We start from the raw sequence: 11,210 nt of genomic DNA on the forward strand, positions 1-11,210 counted from the left end.
ATTGCCTGTAAAGACTCGCATTCCAACTATTATCTTGTAAATTGAGTTTGTGACTTTATATGCTCTGTTTGTGAACATGACTCCCATTCACCTCATGAAGAAGCAGTGCTCTGAAAGCTTGTGGCTCGTGCTACCAAATAAACCTGTTGGATTTTAAACTGGTATGGTGAGAATTCTTACTATTTTTAGGGCAAACACCTCAGTGTCTGATATTTTTAAGGTGAGCACCTCAGTGTCTGGTATTTTTATGGTGAGCACCTCAGTGTCTGGTATTTTTATGGTGAGCACCTCGGTGTCTGGTATTTTTAAGGTGAGTATCTCGGTGTCTAGTATTTTTAAGGTGAATATCTCGGTGTCTAGTATTTTTAAGGTGAGTATCTTGGTGTCTGGTATTTTTAAGGTGAGCACCTTGGTGTTTGGTATTTTTAGGTAAACAGCTTGATGTCTGGTATATTTTGCTGCCATCTGATCTTCAGAAGCTACTGAAGGCAGCTTGAGTGTAAGTGGTTGTGCTTCTTGACATGGCAAGAAAATACAGTCCAAGTCTCACGTGTATAGAGCAGAGTGGGCAGGACTATTGCCCTACAGACTTGTATCTGGGGAGGAAGACTTGCTTCTCTTCCTTCCCAGATTAATAGTTGAAGTCTGCTGAATGCTACACTTGCTTTGGCAATGTGTTTCACCATTGATATAGTCAATTTGAGGGAGTGTGCTACCAAGGTAAGTGGATTTATCCACTTCTGACTGGTTCTGTTCATGGACTAAAACCTTGGGCTCGAGATGGGTTTTTCTTGGAGCAGGCTGGCACATTACTTCAGTTTCCTTTATGCTAATCATAAGGCCAAAGTTGTCACACGCATTAGAGAACAAATCCATATACTGCATGTCCAGCTCTGATCTGGTGCACGGTCATTAGCAAACAGGAAATCACAAAGAATGTCCAAAGTCCAAAGATATGTGGGTTAGGTGAATTGGCCATGCTAAACTGTCCCTTTAGTTTCTAAAGATGTGTAGGCTAGGCGGATTAGCCATGGCATATGATATGACATAGGGCAGGTGAGTGGGCTTGAATAAGATGCTCTTTCGGACAGTCAATGCAAATTTGATGGGCTGAATGGTGGCCTCCCATACAGCAGGGATTCGATGGTTCTATGTCCTTGGAGATCTTGGTTTTTGCCTGGAGTCATCTTAGATTGAGCAGCTTTGCATCCACGCAGTATCTGATTTTGATGTCAAGATTAAGGAATGCATCAGAGAGGCTGGCAGGGAGTAACATGTTGAAGAAGGTTGATGCAAGTACATGCTCCTGCTTAACATCATTAGTGACAGGGAATGGATCAGAAGATTCACTATCATCCAGGACATATGCAAGTATGCCACCAAGGAACTGTTGGACAATTTTTTACCGAATCCCTACAGTGCAGAAAGAGGCCATTCGGCCTATTGGGTCTGCAGTGACTCTCCAAAAAAGCACCCCTGCACCACCCTATCTTCACAGCACCCTATTCCTGCAATCTCACGCATTTAGAACATAGAACATTACAACGCAGTACAGACCTTTCGACCCTCAGTGTTGCGCCGACCAGTGGAACCAATCTAATGACCCTCTAACCTAAACTATTCCAATATTATCCATAATATTATCCAAACATTTATCATGGTTGATCCACCCAGCCTAACCTACAGACATTCAAGTCCGAATTGAACCCGGGTTTCCTGGCACTGTGAGGCAGCAGTGCTAACCACTGTGTCACCATGCTGCCCCTCATATTCATTGAGATGAATTTGTCAGTGCAACCAAACGTGTAAAAGGCCTTGGTTGGGTCAACAATCCTGATGCAGAGATCTGTGTTGTCCTGGAGCTGTCTACCTGCAAACACCATATGATGATTCTTCAATCTTTCTTGAAACCACACTGACTTTCTGGCAGCAGAACGTGATCAAGATGTTACACTAAACAGTTCAGAAGAACTTTGGCAAAAGTTTCACCAGTAATGGAGGGGAATGAGATTCTTCTATTGTTGTCACAGTTTGATGAGTTCTTGACAGCTTGTACAGATGAACAGTGGAGACAGCTTTGTGTTCCTGTGGGATGATTCTTTACTCCCACATAAACTAAAGAGTTCAGTGAGCATCTTGACCAGCCCTCCAGCATTTTAGACCTCAGCTGGGACAGCATCATCTCCTGGAACTTTGCAGCTAGACAGGTTTGATTGTGTTCATCATTTCAAAGTGTTTGATTTGATTTGTTATTGTCACATGTATTGGGATACAGTGAAAAGCATTGTTTGTTGTGTGCTATACAGGTAAAGCATACCATTCATAGAGAAGGAAAGGAGAGAGTGCAGAATGTAGTGTTACAGTCATAGCTAGGGTGTAGAGAAAGATAAACTTAATGTGAGGTAAGTCCATTCAAAAGTCTGACAGCAGCAGGGAAGAAGCTGTTCTTGAGTCAGTTGGCATGTGACCTCAAACTTTTGTATCTTTTTCCCGACGGAAGAAGTTGGAAGAGAAAATGTTTGGGGTGCTTGGGGTCCTTGATTATGCTGGCAGCTTTTCCAAGGAAGTATAGACAGAGCCAATAGATGGGAGACTGATTTGAGTGATGTACTGGGCTTCATTCATGACTCTTTGTAGTTTCTTAGGGGGGGCAGGGGGTCATCAAGGGAGCAGTTGATGACCAACCCCCCACGCCCCCCACTGGTAGGGGAATTTTAAGCACATCAGACAGTCATTAACGCCCTTTAGAAGGCAAGTCAACATGCTGATGAGATGGATCATGACAGTACAACTGATTTGAGCGATGTACTGGGCTTCATCAAATCAGCAGCAACAGTTTGCTGCTGCTTTGATGGATGAAGGCCATTTGAGGATGTGGTTAAAGATCTGTGTCCCTTCTTTCGAGAATTTGGGCTTTCTCGAGTATGTTGATCAATTAGTACTGAGGATTGGTGATAGATTAGTACACTGGGGCACATAGATTTCAGATGAAAGAGGCTCTTCCTGTCCTAGCAGTCGGCATGTGACTGAAGTTCACCTGCTTTTTGATTCAGCCAAGTGTCTTGTATCTCCCTGCACTTGGTGTGGAGATGCTGGCATTGGACTGGGGTAAGCATAGTAAGAAGTCTCACAACACCAGGGTTAAAGTCCAACAGGTTTATTTGGCAGCACAAGCTTTCGGAGCATTGCCCATTCATCAGGTGAGTGATGAAGTGATGACTACTACTCTTACTTGGTGTTACAGACATGAGAGAAAGGCAAACCTGAACTCCTTTATTTTCTCAGCATCTATTCATCAGCAGAGTGTTTTAATATTTGAAATAGGTTGTGGCGTGTTTCCCTAAACCCAAACTGTGCGGTCAACCTTTTTATTAAAGTAACTCGGAGCAAACTCTCTTTATAAATAACTCAGAAGCATTGTTTATTTATACATTCAAACCTAGGGGATAATCACAACTTCATAACACACACAATAAGAAGATAGGAAGCACAGTTATGAATAACTTAAAAAAGAACTGCAAATATGGATACCCATATTTGTCAGAATCCATAAAGCTGGGTCCAGTGAGGTTACCTTCATGGAGTAGTTATAGTTCAGGTGGGTTCAGCTAACTGAAGGGAGAGTTGCAAGATCCTTTCAAGTTGATGGTGATGCTGTGAGATCTGAATAGTGTATAGTGACTCAATCTGCTGGATATGATGGCAGGAATCTTCCAGAGAAACAAGCTATGAGGCAGCTTATGCCTGATGCAGACTGGAGGTTAAACAGCAGACTGAGTTAAGAGCCTAGAAATGTAATATTAAAACTTTACAAAGGCCAAAAGCTCAATTCATGCAAAGTTGCCCATTAATGAGTCAGTTGCAGTCTAACTAGCAGTTTAAGAACATAAGAACATAAGAAATAGGAGCAGGAGTAGGCCATCTGGCCCTTCGAGCCTGCCCCGCCATTCAATAAGATCATGGCTGATCTGTCGTGGCTCAGTTCCACTTTCCCGCCCTCTCCCCATAACCCTTAATCCCCTCTCTTATCAAAAACCCATCAACCCGCTTCTTAAAAATATTTAGCGAGGCAGCCTCCACCACTTCAACGGGCAGAGAATTCCAGAGATTCACCACCCTTTGAGTGAAGAAGTTCCTCCTCAACTCCGTTCTGAACCGCCCCCCCTTTATCTTGAGGCTGTGCCCCCTAGTCCTACTGTCTTTTTTGAGCGGGAAGAGTCTTTCCACCTCTATCCTATCCATCCCATTCATCATCTTATACGTCTCAATGAGATCTCCCCTCATTCTTCTAAACTCTAACGAGTACAAGCCTAGTTTATTCAGCCTCTCCTCATAGCTCAACCCCCTCAACTCCGGTATCAGCCTAGTAAACCTCCTCTGCACTCCCTCCAAGGCCAAAATATCCTTGCGCAGGTGCGGCGCCCAAAACTGCACACAGTACTCCAGCTGCGGCTGTCTGGTCAAAATCCATTGTTTGGCTTAGGGGAATATGTGGCTCTTAGCACCTGCAGCTATAACTCATTTCAATGGCTCTCCTTTTACTATAGGACAGACTGGGAGCACATGTCATCTGCTGGTCCCTGGTTTTATTGATTGTAATGTGTCCTCAATTGAGATGTGTGAAATTTCACAAGGATGGGGGTTGAGTTTTTGTCTTGTAACTGCTGGTGAAAATTTCCAGAGACTGTCGTTCACTTGTGAATCATGTGACCTGTAGCAGCCATCCTTTGGTTCAGCAGAGTCCACATTTAAATAAGGGAGAAAAAGGGTTTGCTTTAAACAGTTTATGATCTCTTTCATGACATTGCGTTGAAAAATCTTGCAGATGTTTTGGTTGGCATTGTTCTAAGATAGTGATGACTTGTCATTGAAGCAAGTCCTATAGAAGCAATGTTTCTCCTCCAGTCATTTCTGGGTCACTTAATTGTTTTCATCAAACCAATCCTGGTGTTTGAGAGGCAGGGCTAAGGGCCTGTAGAGCAGTGGAGTACACTGTATTGCTAAACATTAGCCAGTTACCCTCAGTGTATCCATTTTCACTATATGTAGGTGACTTTTGAGTTTCTCTGACAGTGATATCTTAATGTTTGAGCCTCGAGATATTGAGATGCTTTTGGATTTTCATTCCCTAGTGTGTCCAGGGGATAGATCTTAACGTTTAGCTTTGAAATGATAAGATGGTGGTCAGTCCAGCAATCAGCTCCGCACAAGAGATTTTGTTACATCAATATCTTATGAGGTGATGTCATATTCAATTCAACATTTACGCACAGAACAGGGGTGCATCCAAGATGTCTTGTTGAGATTAATGAGGTGGCAAACAATGTTGGTGACAAAAAATTCATGCTCAGCACATGGTGACACAGTGGTTAGCACTGCTGCCTCGCAGTGCAACGAACCCTGGTTCAATCACGGCCTTAGGTGATTGTGTGGAGTTTGCACATTCTCCTGTGTCTGCATGGGCTTCTTCTGTGTGCTCCAGTTTCCTCTCATGGTCCAAAGATGTGCACGTTAGGTGGTTTGACCATGCCTAAATGCCCCTTAGTGTTCCAACATGTGTAGATGAGGTGGATTGGCAGGGTTAAGTTTATTTATTTATTAGTCACAAGTAAGGCTTACATTAACACTGCAATGAAGTTACTATGAAATTCCCCTAATTACCACTCCGGCATTTGTTCGGGTCAATGAACCTAACCAGCACATCTTTCAAATTGAGGGAGGAAACCGGAGGAAACCCATGCAGACATGGGGAGAATGTGCAAATTCTGCACAGTGACCTAAGCCAGGAATTGAACCCGGGTCCCTGATGCTGTGATGCAGCCGTGCTAACCACTGTGCCACCATGCTGCCCACAATGAGAATTGGATAGGGTGAGCCTGGGTAAGATGCTCTGTTGGTGTGAACTTGATGGGCCAAGTAGACTCCTTATGCATAATCGGGAATTTATGATTCTAAAAGGAGACAATTGCTGTTGGAACTGCCAAACCTTTTTCCAATGGCCCCCTTCCCATGCCTGCTGATTACCTTGGTTAACTTTGGCACTATAATAATCAAAGAATGGGGGTCATGGTCAATGTGTATACACTGATGAGTTGCTTGCTGTTGCTATATAGGGGGAGTTTAAAGACTGCCAGATGATCATTAACACCTTTGACAAGTCAAGTCCATTTACTGACAAGATGGTTTGTGACAGTGAAGCCTACACCAACTTTGCATCATTCTTCTCCAGAGCCCCCCAAAGAATGGGGAATCAACATGGATTACATTGAGTTGACCCTCCTTCGGGATTCACATCTCACCGAGGGCTGCAAACCGGGCATTATACCATGCCAGCTCTCTACTGGCAAGAGTAGTTCAATGTGGATACTTAATGATGTAAGATGCATTTGAAAAATCAATACTCATTACTAAGTAACAGAGAACAACGACTGTGAAAACAAAAAAAACTTTAAAAACATAATGCAAATCTAGATCAGCGATGCTTTTGAGTACCTAATTAGAAGTAGAATTAAAATGCAGCTCATTGGTATGGCCCTTGAGGTGACTATCATAAAAATATGACAGTTCTTTTACAAAACTCTTTTCACCTCTTTCTAGTGATATGAATGAAATTACGTTCCAATATTGTGTCTGCGTGCAGTATGGTTTTGCTAATATTTGCACAAACCTATTAAGTAGCTCAGTTTCTATAGTTTGCCATCTTTTATTTATTCAATTACAGAGTGTAGGTGTTGCTGGCTCAGCCTGCAGCTATTAACCATCCCCAATTGCCCCTAAGGAGCTGGGGAACTGCCTTCTTGAATCACTGCAGGCCATGCAGTGTAGGTTAGGGAGGGAGTTCCAGGATTTTGTCTGAGTCTCAGTGAAGGAACAGTGAAATATTTCCAAATCAAGATGATGAGTGGCTTGGAGGGGAACTTCCAGGTGGTCGTGTTCCCATGTTTCTGCTTTCTAGTTGGTAGCGGTCATGGGATAAGAAGGTGCTGTCTAAGAAGCATTAGTGAGTTCCATGCAATGCATCTTGCAGAGGGAACACACTGCTGCCACTGGTGGAGAGAGTGAATGTTTATGGATGGGGTACCAATGAAGCAGATTGCTTTGTCCTGGATGGTGTTGAACTTCTTGAGTGTTGTTGGAACTGCATTCAAAGCAAGTGGAGAATGTTCCATCACACTCCTGACTTGTGCCTTGTGGACAGGTTTTGGGAAGTTAGGTGAGTTAGTTGCCACAGGATTCCTAACATCTGATATGCTCTTGTAGCCACAGTATTTATCTAGCTAATCCGGTTCAGTTTCTGGTCAACAGTAACCCCCCAAGCTGTTGATAGCTGGAGATTCAGTGATGGTCATGCCATTGGATATCAAGGGGCAATGGTTAGATCCTCTCTTGCTGGAGGTGGCCATTGTCTAATACTTCTGTGATGTGAATGTTACTTCAATCAGCTGAACATGTTTGGGCCGAGAACACAGCTTGAGGAACTCCTGCAGTGATCTCCTAGAACCGAGATGATTGACCTCCAGCAGCCATCTTCCTTTGCTCCAGATGTGACTCCAATCAGTTTGATCTGGTGTTCATCTGTTTGGTACCTACACTGGGCAAATACAACTCTGCAACCACTGAACCAATCATTTATCTGAATGACTGTATGAATATCACGTATCAGATAACTGCAGATGAGGAAGACTTTTCAACCCATCCTGTACAATTTGCGATCATTTATTTCTTTGCCTCCAGTCGTGTCCCAAAGGTTTGTTTGTGTGTTAATTATTATTTTGGTGAAACACGACCACAAAGCAATCCTAAATCCCTCTTTCATTCTTACAGCCTATATCCTTAGTTACTCCCACGCTTTAGTTCAAAAAAACTTTATTGATCTGCCTTTTTTATCTCATTTAATAAGATCACCTTCCAGTCAATTCCTCTGAAATACAGCGAGTCCAAATTTCTCCTCTTATAATTCAAACTGCGCGCACCATTCCGGCTGTTCCTTAAACTGTCTCCAGAGCCAATAACAGATCAATGAACAGAAAGACACAGTGTTTGACAAAACTGCAATATAGTTCGACCACAATTTCTATTTACACTCTAATTAGTCCATTCGGTTCAGCGTTGTACTTGTCTTGACTACTGTTCCAGTACTTAAGATTCTTGAGTGACAAACCTGCTACATAATAGGAGCTGGAGTAGTTGAATGGCTTACTTCTGCTCCTATTCTTTATGTTCGTAAACGGTCTCTCGAGTTGCTCATTCAACAACATCCTGGCCATTCTCTCAATTCCACTTTTCCATCCGATCGAAAAACCTCAGCTCTCTTATTACTTCACCCTTTTTCTACCTGAACAATGTTTTCACTCACCAATGTACTGTCGGTGTCAATCTGTCTCCTAGTCTAGAATCATCTGCAAATTCGACCAATTTGCATAGATAGAGTTCCTGATTGAAAGTTGTTAATGCAAATGAGGAACAGTAGGGGTTATAACACAGATCCTACTCAGCACCTCACCCACCCTGCCCTGCTGCTTTCTTGCATTTTGCAAATTTGTTCTTCACACCCAGGTTTTACCACAAACGCTGAATGCTTCCAGTTTCAGCAGCAATCCTCTGCGAGGAACTGTACTGAAATTTAAGTTTACTAAACACTAAATTTCCCATGTTTAAAAGAAAATTACATCAGTTTGGTAGGATCTTCCCCTCCTGAACTTAGGTTTGGCTCCCACTTCTTAGGTCATCATATAAATAATGCTTAACTTTGCATTCAATATCAATTATATCATTTTCATCAGCACACTGATAAAGTGCTCAGCACTGCTGCCTCAGTGCCAGTGGGTTTGATTCCCAGCTTCGGTCATTGTCTGTGTGGAGTTTGCACGTTCTCCCCATGTCTGCATGGGTTTTCTCTGAGTACTCCAGTTTCCTCCCACAGTCCAAAGATGTGTGGGTTAGGTTGATTGGCTATGCTGAATTGCCCCTTAGTGTCCTGGGATGCAAAGTTGAGAGGCATTGGTGGAGCAAATGTATGGGGTTACAGGGATAAGGCCTGGGTGGGATTATTTTCGGTGCAGACTTGATGGACCAAGTGGCCTCCTTCTGCACTGTAGGGATTCTGATTTGACTATGCAGCCTCGCTATCATAACCAATGTATCTTGTTTTCACGAGAATAGATTAAAAGACTGCACAGTGGGTGGGAGGACAGGGCGCAAGAAGCATGATGTTTCTTGAAGTTCATACATTCATGAAGTTTCTTGACCAGCTAATCACAGAATTATTAAAGTGAAGGAGGCCATTCAGCCCGTTGTGTCTGCACTGGCTCTCTGAAAGGACAAATCACTTTGTGCCATTACTCTGCACATTCTTCCTCAGTCTAATTCCCCATTGAATGCTTCAATTGAACCTGTCTCCACCATCCCCTCAGCCACTACAATCAAGACTTCAGCCACTTGCTGCATAAAGTTTTACCTCAGATCACTTTAAACTGTACCCTGTCATTCTCGATCAGCTTCTCCCTATCTACTCTGTCTAGATCCCTGATTTTGAATAATCTCCTCTCAGCCTTCTCCAAGGAAAACAGTCCAAACTTCTTCAGTTTTCATATCTTAAGTTCCTTGTGTCTCGAAGCATTTTCGCACATCTTTTCTGCACTCTCTCCAATGCCTTCACATCCTTCCTAAAGTGTGATGCCCAGAATGTGACACAATACTCCAGCTTTCGTTGAATCAATGTCCTTTACAAGTTCAACATAATCCTCCAGTGGTCTGAATAATTGTGCTTGTTCGAGGCAGCATGAGATCGAGATGAAGAGTTATAATGGCACAGAAAGGGGACCATCCAACACTATGTCCATGCCAGCTCTCAGTTAAGGAGCCTAATTAGTCCCATTTTCCTACTCTGTCTCAATAACCCTGGAGGTTCGTTTCCTTCAAGTGCGCATCCAAATTTCTTTTAAAATCATTATCTCTTCTTCCACCACCCATGTAGGCAACCAGCTCCAGATCATTCATTGCAATATAAACATTCTTCCACATATTGCACCTTTTGACCTAAAATCTTAAGTGTATCCCTTAGTCCTTTATCATCAGCTAATAGGAACATTTTTTGTCTATCAAATCTCCTTGTATAATCTTCTCCTTCATATTTCTGACAGTAGGGCTTGGAATTTCTTCAATCCGTTGAGTGAATAATGCACATCTCTCCAACCTCGAGCTCAGTTTCCTTGGTCGAGGTCATGATATATTCCTGACTGGCTTGCTGCCAGTAGCTGGTAGTCTGCCAGTTCCCCTGAGGAAAATTCATGTGGTGTGGTAGCAGACTGCACCTGGAAGTCCTGGTGAGCACTGGCAAGAGAGTCACGCAAGAGGGCTGAAAGCCTGAACCCTCCCCCACTCAGCAGGCAGGGAATATGCAGCCAGCAGTGGAAAAGAAATTAAGGCAAACTACTCAGAGGTGGTAGCCCACAGTCTTGATGCTTTGTCTTACCACTTCTTTGCCCTGAGTCCACATCTCCGATTTGTAGCAGAGACCTACACAAATTTATTATTTTCAAGGACTTCAGCCTTTCTTGTGCCATCATTTGGATTTTAAAACAAACTTTTCAACCTTCCAAGCTGGCCATGGACCATGGGGTGGCTTCAATAGGCAAGCCCATTGACAGGAATGGGATAAGAAGATTCCCCCCATAGGCGAATGACACGCCATCTCCCACCACAAGAAACACACGGCAGGGATGCTGAAAAGCTTGGTCCCAATCTTGGCATAACCTGCTTCCTGATTTACCTATCTCCTGTGGTTTTCTGTGCCTCAAGCCTGAGCCTTGCCAGTTTTCACAAACAAAAAAAAGTTACGTAGAATCCAAGTGGTCAAAATTCACGTGTTCTGCTCCTTCCAATAGAGCATGTTTAATTAATACTATCATATACTCTAACTTTTTAAACTTTAAGGGCAGTAGCTAGCTACTACCAACTAAAAAGCAAGTATCCTCCATGACCCTCAAAGGTCATAACTGAGCAAAAGCGAGGACAATGTCTTAACACAATTCCTGTAATCGTAGAAGGCATTGCAATCGCATTCCAGATAACATTTCTGTGGCCTATCAGAAGTGACTACATTGTTCCACAGAATGTTTAAACCTCTATCTGTGTACTTTTACTATCGTCTTTCAATCTATTCATCCAATGTCTTTCAAAATAGGAGTCAAATTGACAAAGTATCATTT

At 43.0% G+C, this 11,210-nt stretch overlaps 1 protein-coding gene and 1 long non-coding RNA gene across 4 annotated transcripts in view; one reads left to right on the forward strand and one right to left on the reverse strand.

Annotated features, from left to right (window-relative positions):
* The window catches only part of LOC145345225 (uncharacterized), a 790,615-nt gene that overhangs the window by 419,963 nt on the left and 359,442 nt on the right, over positions 1-11,210 (reverse strand). The gene's annotated exons all lie outside the window — the stretch shown is intronic.
* The window catches only part of rbks (ribokinase), a 161,598-nt gene that overhangs the window by 149,117 nt on the left and 1,271 nt on the right, over positions 1-11,210 (forward strand). The window lies entirely within an intron of this gene.

This window comes from Carcharhinus amblyrhynchos, chromosome 7 (genome assembly GCF_965287045.1).
Source record: "Carcharhinus amblyrhynchos chromosome 7, sCarAmb.v2.hapA, whole genome shotgun sequence".
NCBI lineage: Eukaryota > Metazoa > Chordata > Chondrichthyes > Carcharhiniformes > Carcharhinidae > Carcharhinus > Carcharhinus amblyrhynchos.